Source organism: Ictalurus furcatus, chromosome 1 (assembly GCF_023375685.1).
Source record: "Ictalurus furcatus strain D&B chromosome 1, Billie_1.0, whole genome shotgun sequence".
Classification (NCBI taxonomy): domain Eukaryota; kingdom Metazoa; phylum Chordata; class Actinopteri; order Siluriformes; family Ictaluridae; genus Ictalurus; species Ictalurus furcatus.
Window position 1 is genome coordinate 5,415,526 of NC_071255.1, and position 9,900 is coordinate 5,425,425.

Consider the following 9,900-nt stretch of genomic DNA (forward strand, 5'->3'; position numbering starts at 1 on the left):
CTGACTCAGCATGTGACTGAGCCCATGCACAATAAGGGGCATACTCTGGATTTAATCATCTCCAAGGGTCTGAACATCTCAAAGGTTGTGGTAACTGATATTGCTCTCTCTGATCATTCCTGTGTTTTCTTTGAGAGCGCCATCTCCGTGCATACTAAAGTTCAAAAAGAGGTAATCAAACAACGACAAATCACTGAGAACACCAGTGAAATATTTGTTCAGGCTTTCTCTTCCACACCCGCCCTCTCATGGGTCTCAGTAAATGAGCTTGTAGATAATTTCAATTCTAAAATTACAAATGTTATCGACACCATTGCACCCATTAAGGTTAAGGTGGTCTCTGGTAAGAAAAGATCTCCATGGAGAAATGCCACTCTGGTATGAACCGGAAAGAGAGAGTGTCGGAAAGCTGAACACGGGACAAAAAACAAATCTCCAGATTCACTATAACCTCTATAAAGAGAGACTTCGCATTTATAATTTAGGAAATGCAAGGTGGTCCTTCTTCTCTAACATCATCTCCAAAAACAATAATAACACACGCACTTTCTTTGCTACTATTGACAGGCTAACCAACCCTCCTGTGTCAGTAGCCTCTGACTTTTTATCCACCAGGGCCTGCAATGACTTTGCCTCTTTTTTTACTGACAAAATTAAAAAAATTAGTCAAGCAATCAGTGTTTCCATGTCAGGTACAGGATATGTACTGCCTCTATGTCCATCTACAAACAACTCAATTAGCATGACACAATTTCATCCTATCACTCATGAAAACGTGGGGGCATTATACAACACCTGAAATCCTCCTCCTGCTACCTTGATATTCTGCCAACAGGCTTTTTCAAAAAAAAAAAAAAAAAAAAATCTAATTGCATGGCCTCAGAATTATTAGAAATTGTCAACAAATCTCTTCTCTCAGGTTTCTTCCCACAGGCCCTGAAAACTGCTGTCATCAAGCCACTCTTAAAAAAGAATAATCTAGACACATCACTAATGAGTAATTATAGACCCATATCAAACCTCCCGTTCTTAAGTAAAAATATTGAAAAAGCTATTTTTCAACAGCTGAACAATTACTTAGAACTAAACGACTGTTTTGATGTCTTCCAGTCAGGGTTCTCACCAAATCACAGCACTGAGACTGCTCTTGTTAAAGTCTTCAATGACATCCATTTAAAAATAGACAATGGCAGAATTTTAATCTTAGTATTATTGGATTTCAGTGCTGCATTCGACATGGTTGACCACAATATATTACTAGACAGACTAAAAAATTGGGTGGGACTTTCTGGCACTGTACTAAACTGTTTTGTATCCTACTTAAGGGACAGGGACTACTTCATGTCTATAGGCAATTACAAATCTAACATTACAAAAATGACCTGCGGAGTTCCCCATGGCTCCATTTTGGGGCCTCTCTTGTTTAACATCTACATGCTTCCACTGGCTCAGATTATGAAATACAACAAAATTTGTTACCACAGTTATGCAGATGACACAGATTTACATAACCATTTTGCCAGGGAAATATGATCCCCTACAGGCTCTGAGGAACTGCATTGAACAAATTAATGATTGGATGTGCCAAAATTTTCTCCAATTAAACAAAGAGAAAACTGAAGTTATTGTTTTTGGAGCTGAGAAGAAGCGATTAGAGGTCAGCACTCAGCTTCAGTCTGTAATGTTAAAGACCACTGACCAAGTCAGAAATCTTCGTGTAGTCATGTAGACTTAACCTTCAACAGCCATATTAAGACAGTTACAAAGTCAGCCTACTACCACCTAAAAAATATTCGAAGGGTTAGAGGACTAATGTCTCAGAAAGACTTAGAAAAACTTGTCCATGCATTTGTCTTCAGTCGACTCGACTACTGTAACGGTGTCTTGACGGATCTAAATAAGAAATCAATTAGACAGTTGCAGTTGATTCAGAATGCTGCTGCTCGGGTCCTCACTAAGACTAAAAAGGTAGATCATATAACTCCAGTCCTGAGGTCGTTGCACTGGCTTCCTGTCTGTAAAAGAATTGATTTTAAAATACTGCTGTTGGTTTATAAAGCACTGAATGGTTTGGGTCCAATATATATTTCTGATCTACTGGTACATTATGAACCATCCAGACCTCTGAGGTCGTCTGGAACAGGTCTGCTTTCTGTTCCCAGAGTCAAAACTAAACGTGGAGAAGCAGCATTTAGTTTTTATGCTCCATATCTTGAACAAACTCCCAGAAAACTGCAGATCTGCCAAAACTCTCAGTTCTTTTAAATCAAGACTGAAGACTTTTCTTTTTGCTGCTGCTTTTAATTAAATCATCAAGGTATTTTAATTAATATCTTATATTGCACTGTAACCTTTTTAATCTGTTTTAACCTGTTTTTATTTTTTTGTTGTTTTTATTTTTTATTACTTTTTTTTTATTATTATTATTTTTTATGAACTCTTTTTAAAGTCTTTTCCTTTTAAATGTTGCTTTGTGTTGCTTTTATGTTTTATGTAAAGCACTTTGAATTACCCTGTTGTTGAAAATGTGCTATACAAATAAATTTGCCTTGCCTTGCCTTACGAGTGAGCACTGCTCTCTTATTGTAAGGGTTTAAGAGATATACGAGCTTAGCTAACTAACTCTTTCTCAACTTTAAATTAAGTAATTTATTTAAGATTCTTCAGTTTGCTAAGTGCGCATATCTCCTTCGGACATTCGTTGTCATCAAGCTGCCATTATGGATCAGGTAGACGTCGTCGCAGAAGAAATAAAGGTGAGCCTTCCTAAGTAACCTAAATAAGTATTAGTGTTAGTGTCACTTAATCACTTTATATAGCAGTGATATATGGGTGCCCAGGCTGCGGCCTGTAACACGGTAATACACTAACTAACCTTAGTTATTTATAATGGTGACGTAATGTAGAGTGCCGCAGGAAAACGAGTAATCATTTTAGCGCTTCCGGTTCCATAAGTTTTGTTGAATGTTTTTTTTTTCTTCAAATACCTGAAATAAGGTCTGTGGTAAACACAAGCTCAATATAATTTTACATTTTATTCTATTACATAAAATACACCAGTAATACTCCGCTCATGTGTGTGTGTTTTTCTTTTTAAAGTTGGTTGCTAACAAGTGGCTAAATGCGACTACAGAGGTTGTCGGGGAAATTAAACGTCATCACGCCGAACAGGAAAAAAAAAATACTACATCTACTGTAAATCTACTACAGCCTCGCTGTTTTCCAACTCAAACTGCCCAATTTGTAGATTTATCAATTTTATAGTATTTTACAATTAAATAAAAAAAGATTGAAAGAGTTGTCGGAAGCTTAGTGGTGGTGACGTTGGAGCCATGCGACCGTGGTGTAGTTTGTTTACAGCCTAAATTTAGCTGTTTACTTCTGGAGATTGTATTTAGTCTTCAAAATTCAATATCTTGATGAGTAAAATGTGGAAGAATCATAAACGTTTGTTGGTCACGGAGCTTATTTTCTGCAATGGGAAAATCTTATTGGCTTTTTTGTCGAAGGAACCAGGGCAATGCTAACTTCCGGGTTGGCTTACGTCAATACGTCATCTGTACAGTACGATAATATTTGACTCTAATGTTTTCTTTTCTTTGGCTTTAAAGATTATAGTCCTATATATATATATATATATATATATATATATATATATATATATATATATATATATATATATATATATATATACCACTGCTACACTAATTTCCCCATGAGGGATTAATAAAAGCAGATTAACTTGTTTGGACGTTGACCCACAGTAATAAAGTGACGTCATCGCCAAGACCGGTTGCTCAATGGCAGATTCCCATGTGACTGATTACAGCACGAATGCTTTCCTTAAGTTTTTGGTTGTCATTTTGTCCACCACAACATTATTATGTCAGTAATACTGTTATGTCGGCCAAGGTGGCATTAACCACAACAACAATAAAATAAAATAAATAAATAAATAAAATAAAATAAAATAAAAGCCCTCCTTTAGTTCAATGTTTTTATTCATCAGGGCCTAAATAATTGCAATAAAAACAATTTTGTGGTTTCTATAAAAAAAATAAATAAATAACTTCAGGTGACGACAACAACAATAAACACACACACACACACACACACACACATACACACAAAACCAGATTTCAATATGCAGTCATTTGTTAACAAAAAGTAAACTGACATTTTCCCACAGACATTTGGGTGGGACAGATAAGTACACCCTTCCTACTTCCACAGTCATCAAGAGAGTAATTAGCAGCAAGGTCTTACTAATGAAATGCACAAGATTTGTTATTCATCAATAACAAGCTTCCTGACATGCAGGGGTGTGCAAAGAAAAAAATATTTATTTATTTATTTTTAGAGCCCGTGGGGTACTGTAAATGTGAACGCGACCCCTTGTTCCCTGACAGATGTGATTAGTGAACAGCTGGCCAAGCAGCTACATGAGAAATGCAGCTCCTCACCTGCCCTGAGTGAGTCTAAGAGCTATATGCCTTTTTATTGGTCTGTTTTACTCTAGTAGCATTTTATGCTGTTTTAGCACCAGTGCTTTTCTACAGAGCCCAACAGCAGGCCTCATTTATCAGTCTTTTAGTAAAGTTTTGTTTAAAATGTTTGTGTATGCCAATCCGAACGAAAATGTTTTGCCAAATTGACAAAAGTTTTGGAAACACTGATTTTCCCTCATAGTCCTGTACATTGATCACCTGTAAAGTCACACAGATCATTTCCCTTAACTCATGCCCTCAAAACTCAATGTACAGAGGGCTGAAAACATGCCTGAAACGGCTTATGGCTACGCATAGACTGGCCGTAGATCGGTCCTCTGTTTCTATGGCGACGTTTCTTATGTCATAATTGAATGACTAGTTTTATTCAAATTAAAGGTTTGCTCACTTTTGTTATTTTTTAATATTCTTTAATCAGTGTAATTAATATAAAATAACTTGGTTTCACAAAACTGTCTCAATGGTATTCTAGCATGATTTTAGTATCCTAGCATGAGAATGTGTTTTGTATAGAGACTATAAAGCACTTCTAGTAGCTCAGGTGTCTCATGGTGTCTGCTAAATGCTTTAAATACGTAAACAGTATTCATTATGTATAATCCATACATAATTATGCAATAATCCATGCAAATTATATGATTTGTAGTCGATGAAGTCAAAGTTTAGTCTTCTTATGCATATATTCACACACACAGGAGCATGAGTAGGATACTTCAGATGGAGTTTGATAGGAAGTTTGACACACAGTTGCGCAGAGACAGAGAGAGCAAAGGTAAACCTATCTTGAATCCATATATTGAAGAGCGACTGATCAATGCTAAGAATAAGAGACAGATCTACAGAGGACAACTAGTTATTAGTCAAAAACCTGCATGTTTATCATGCGGTACGTATTCTGTATGAACAGACTTTCTTGCACAATGTTATTAAGTATTTAAGTGCATGAATTATTGGTCTTTTCTAGTGTCGATTTCCTTTGAAAACTACCGCATGGTTCACCCATTTGAGGACAGTGACAGCTCTGATGATGAAGTAGATTGGCAGGACACGCGCCATTTCGTTTCATGCTACTTGTTTAGATTATAAGCTATTGCCAGCTGAACAACATATCTAGGAGAATACTGTTCATTTATTTCTTTTATTTGGTTCATTCATATTGTCCTGTAATGTTTCGACATCTTATTATTTATTTTTTTCCAGATAGTTCTTTACTTTTTTTTAATATTGCCGGCTTGAACCTCTAGAGAAGAAACACAAAATAGACTAGGGGCACTGCAGACAGTCCATGCTAGCTAGCAAGGAAGCCCACTTGCAAAGAGGTCCAGACTTGGAAGCTTTAGTCTCTTTTTATTGTGATATTTGTCTCTCCTACAGTTAAAAGCTACAGCCAGAATGAAATATCATCTCAAATCATTGTTGGTCTTAAGATATTTAGGTTAATAATAACAAGATTTGTGCCTATTTTAATTGATGTGGAGGTGGTATATATTTTGTGAAAATGAGTAAACAGACCAGGCATTTTCAAAGCAACATGTTTTAACAGCAGTTGCAGTGCCCTCCACTAATATTGGCACCCTCGGTAAATATGAGCAAAGAAGGCTGTGAAGAATTGTCTTTATTGTTTAACCTTCTGATCTTTTTGTTAAAAAAAAATTCACAACTACTCTGCTCTCATATATATCAAACAATTGCAAACACAACACAAGTTTATTAAAAAAAAAAAATAAATAGGTGTGCAACAGTTATTGGCACCCCTATGAATTCATACGAGGAAAAATATATATGAAGTATATTCCCATTGATAAAGTTATCAGCCCAGTTATTGTTTTTATTTCTACATATTCAAGCTCATCATAACTTTTACAGCATTCTTAATAGATTCAGCTGGGTCTTTCCACAGTGTTTTATTACATACAATAATTGCAGTAATTTATTCATATGCATTTTTTCCCCCCGCTTAAGTTTTTCCAGAAAGCTGGAGTAACAGAAGCTATGCATGTGTATGAGCTCTTTAACACTGTGTCTGGACTGAAAATCACGAGTGACAACGAGGCAGATTTCTTAGCCCAGGTAAGTGTACAATGATTGAACTGTTTAAACTTTTAACTTTATAAAAAGTTTTTTTTTTTCTTTTTTCTCAAATACTATGTTTTTTTTTTTTGGTGTAGAACAGTGTTTCCTAAATCAATCCATATGTCTTTACAGATTCAGGAACTGGAGAAGATGAATGAGGACCATGTCCAAAAGCGAAGCAAGAAGGCCTGTACCAATACTTGTGAGAATGGCCCACCTCTGTTAAATGAGGATGATTAACAATAAGATAACATCCAGAAAAAAGGCAGGTTCACAAGTTGAGAGGGGTAAAATGTGAGGATGTTTAAGTGCATTACACAGCATTTTCTGCTGACTAGGCATCTGAAACACCCATCTTTACACACCTTCTTTTGATGGATTGCTTCAAATAGCAAGTAAATGGTGTACTAATAGATCAACTATATTAGTACACAGCAGCATCAAATCTTCCGTTTGAGCACAACCTGTTATTGATCAGTGTTGCAATATGGGCTAATAATGGGACAGAATGAGATATGTGCAACTAGATTAGTAAATATGACCCGGTGTCATTTCTCTCTACATAAAATACCAGTTAGCATGAATCGAATGCTTATTTAAAGCATTTGGTTGGTGCTGAACATGCTTGATGCTTTCTGATTTTTGTGGCTTTATCTTAATGTTGCTATATGCTGGCTTCATGTAATATTTTACAGCTCATGGAGAAATGAATAAACTTTGAAATTGGTAAATGGAATGTGATTAATCAAATTGTTACGGCCCAGTCTAGGTTAGGCTGCACAGAGTAACCAGCTCGGGAATCAAATAGATTGACCTTTAAATAAGGGAAGCCAAGAATAACAACACAAACAAGGTTGTGGTATATTGTAACAGACAATTATATACATATAACTGTACAAATTAACCAAAGTAGGTGTAACTTCAGGGTGGGCCAAGGCCAAAATAATAAACAAAGGAATTCTATTAGTAGGTAGATAGCTTACCTAAAAGGAAAAGAACGAAAAATACAAGGATACTTCCCTAACTACCTAAGCAAAAAAAAAAACAGAGACAAAAGGACCCTCTCCCAAAAGAAATGGCAGGCACACCCCTACTGCCGGTGAACCTAGTGAACATATACACAATAGTGAAGAGAATACACATTAACAGGTACAGGGACAACCAAACTCAAAGTCCAAAAACCAGGCAAAAGTCAAAAACCAGAACAGCCGTTAGAAAATAGCATACAAGCAGCACAACCAAACACAATCTCTAAACACCAACACATGTAACCACCTCCAACATCCCACACCATTCTCACTCGCCTTCTTTAAATATGGCTGCCAATCAGTGAGGTCATCCTGGGAGGCGGGAGCAAGGCAGGCTAGGGCAGGCTGGAAAGTCTGGGAGGGAGTTCGGACCTGCACACAAAATATGTCACAGCGCACAAAAACTTCCCATCCCAAGATAGCGGGTTGTAACAAAATGCTTAAGAATACGTTACCAGAAGGTTACAATCTGTGCCTTATGTATTTATAACTAGTGATGGCAGGATGAAGAGTTAATCGTTAATTTCTCAAAGCTTCAAATTGGAAATTCAAGACAGCTTCACGACTTCTGTGTTTCAGCACACATAGTGCAGTGTCGTGTAGAAAGACTTCATATCAATTACTGAGAGATTTTCTTTGATTTCAGCTCTTCAAACACACCTGAGAATGTGATCAGTAGTATTACATCATCGTAACATATCATTTACTTCCAGGTGGATAACTCCAGTAGCGCTGCATTGGTATAACAGAATTATCGGAGATATTCAACCAATATATTCGGGGGAAAAAACAAAAACTTTCAGTGATTTTGTACCTTTTAAATACTGGAAGTTGTTCAACTTGGATCTAATTTTAATATTAGCAAAACTGTTGTTTCATGTCAATCACTTCCCATAACAGGACAGTGTGTGTTTAGCACTGACTTTATATAAGTAGTAAAAAAAAATTTTTTAAGTTACTAAAAGCAGTATTGATCATCTATTTGTATTGTATTAAAAGTGACCAATAAACTAAAGTTAAACATGTCAGACTGAAGTGCATACAAACGTTCGCTGGGAAAAGGTCAACCTATTAGTTTGGTAACATGGATAGATGGTTTTAAACTCGTCGCTTTTTCTGTACTGTGGAACTGAGGGATTGAGATATCTCCTGAGTGACTTTATTCATGTTTGTCCTAATGTGTTATTAGACAGTTAAGCTAAGCTTAGGAATACATTTTAAAGCATCAAACGTGCACTCATGGAGCACCTGTACACCTATTCATTCATGCAATTATCTAATCAGCAAATAGTGTGGTAGCAACGCAGCGCATAAAATCATGCGGATACGGGCCAGCAGCTTCGGCTAATGTTCACATCAGCCCTCAATAGTGGGGGGAAAATGTGATCTCTTTGAATTTGTGTGATCTCGTGATTGTTGGTGCCAGATGAGCTGGTGTGAAAACTGCTGATCTAGGATTTTCACACAATGCGGCCTCTAGAGATTACTCAGAATTGTGCAATAAAGTAAAAAACATCCAGTGAGCAGTAGTTCTGTAGACCGAAGCACCTTGTTGATTAGAGAGGTCAACAACGAATGTCTAGAGTGGTTCGAGCGGACAGAAAGGCCACATTAACTACGATAGCCATTCTGTACAATTATGAGCAGAATGTTGAACTTTGAGGAGGAAAGGCTACAACAGCAGAAGACCACGTCGGGGTTTTTTTTTCTTGAGAGCCGAAAGATGAGAAAGCTGAGTGGGCACAGGCTCACCATAACTGGACAATTTAAGTCTGGTAAAAATGTAGCCTGCTCTGATGAATATCCATTTCTTCTGAGCCACACAGATGTTAGGGTCAGAATTTGTTCTTTCCTTGTTGAAGAAAACCCCTTTCACAACATTTAGCCAAGTCAAGAAGACTCTGGAGGATGTACAGTATGTGTATCTACAGTATTGTCAAAGTCTACAATCAAGAGATGCCTTCATGAATGTAAATACATATGGTTTACCTCAATATGCAAATCACTAGTAACACAAGAACAGAAAGGCCAGATTATATATAAAAACACCTGACCAGTTCTGATGCAATATTAACTTGTACAAGAATGATGGGAAGAGAAGAGTATGGAAAAAGGAAAGGAAGCGCTCATGTTCCAAAGCATACCACGTCATCTGACAAACAGGTAAAGGCAGGGTTATGGCATGGGCATGTATGGCTGCCAATGGAGCTGGGTCACTGGTGTTTTATTGATGAGGTGACTGCTGATAGAAGTAGCAGGATAAATTCTGAAGTGTATAGAGCTATCAGGAG

General features: G+C 36.8%; 1 long non-coding RNA gene across 1 annotated transcript; it reads left to right on the forward strand.

Annotated features, from left to right (window-relative positions):
• Positions 1-41: 41 nt before the first annotated feature.
• On the forward strand, positions 42-7,899 carry LOC128605781 (uncharacterized). Its single transcript, XR_008385595.1, has 3 exons — positions 42-2,756; positions 6,471-6,578; positions 6,714-7,899. It is a non-coding gene; the product is annotated as an uncharacterized LOC128605781 (long non-coding RNA).
• Positions 7,900-9,900: the final 2,001 nt, after the last annotated feature.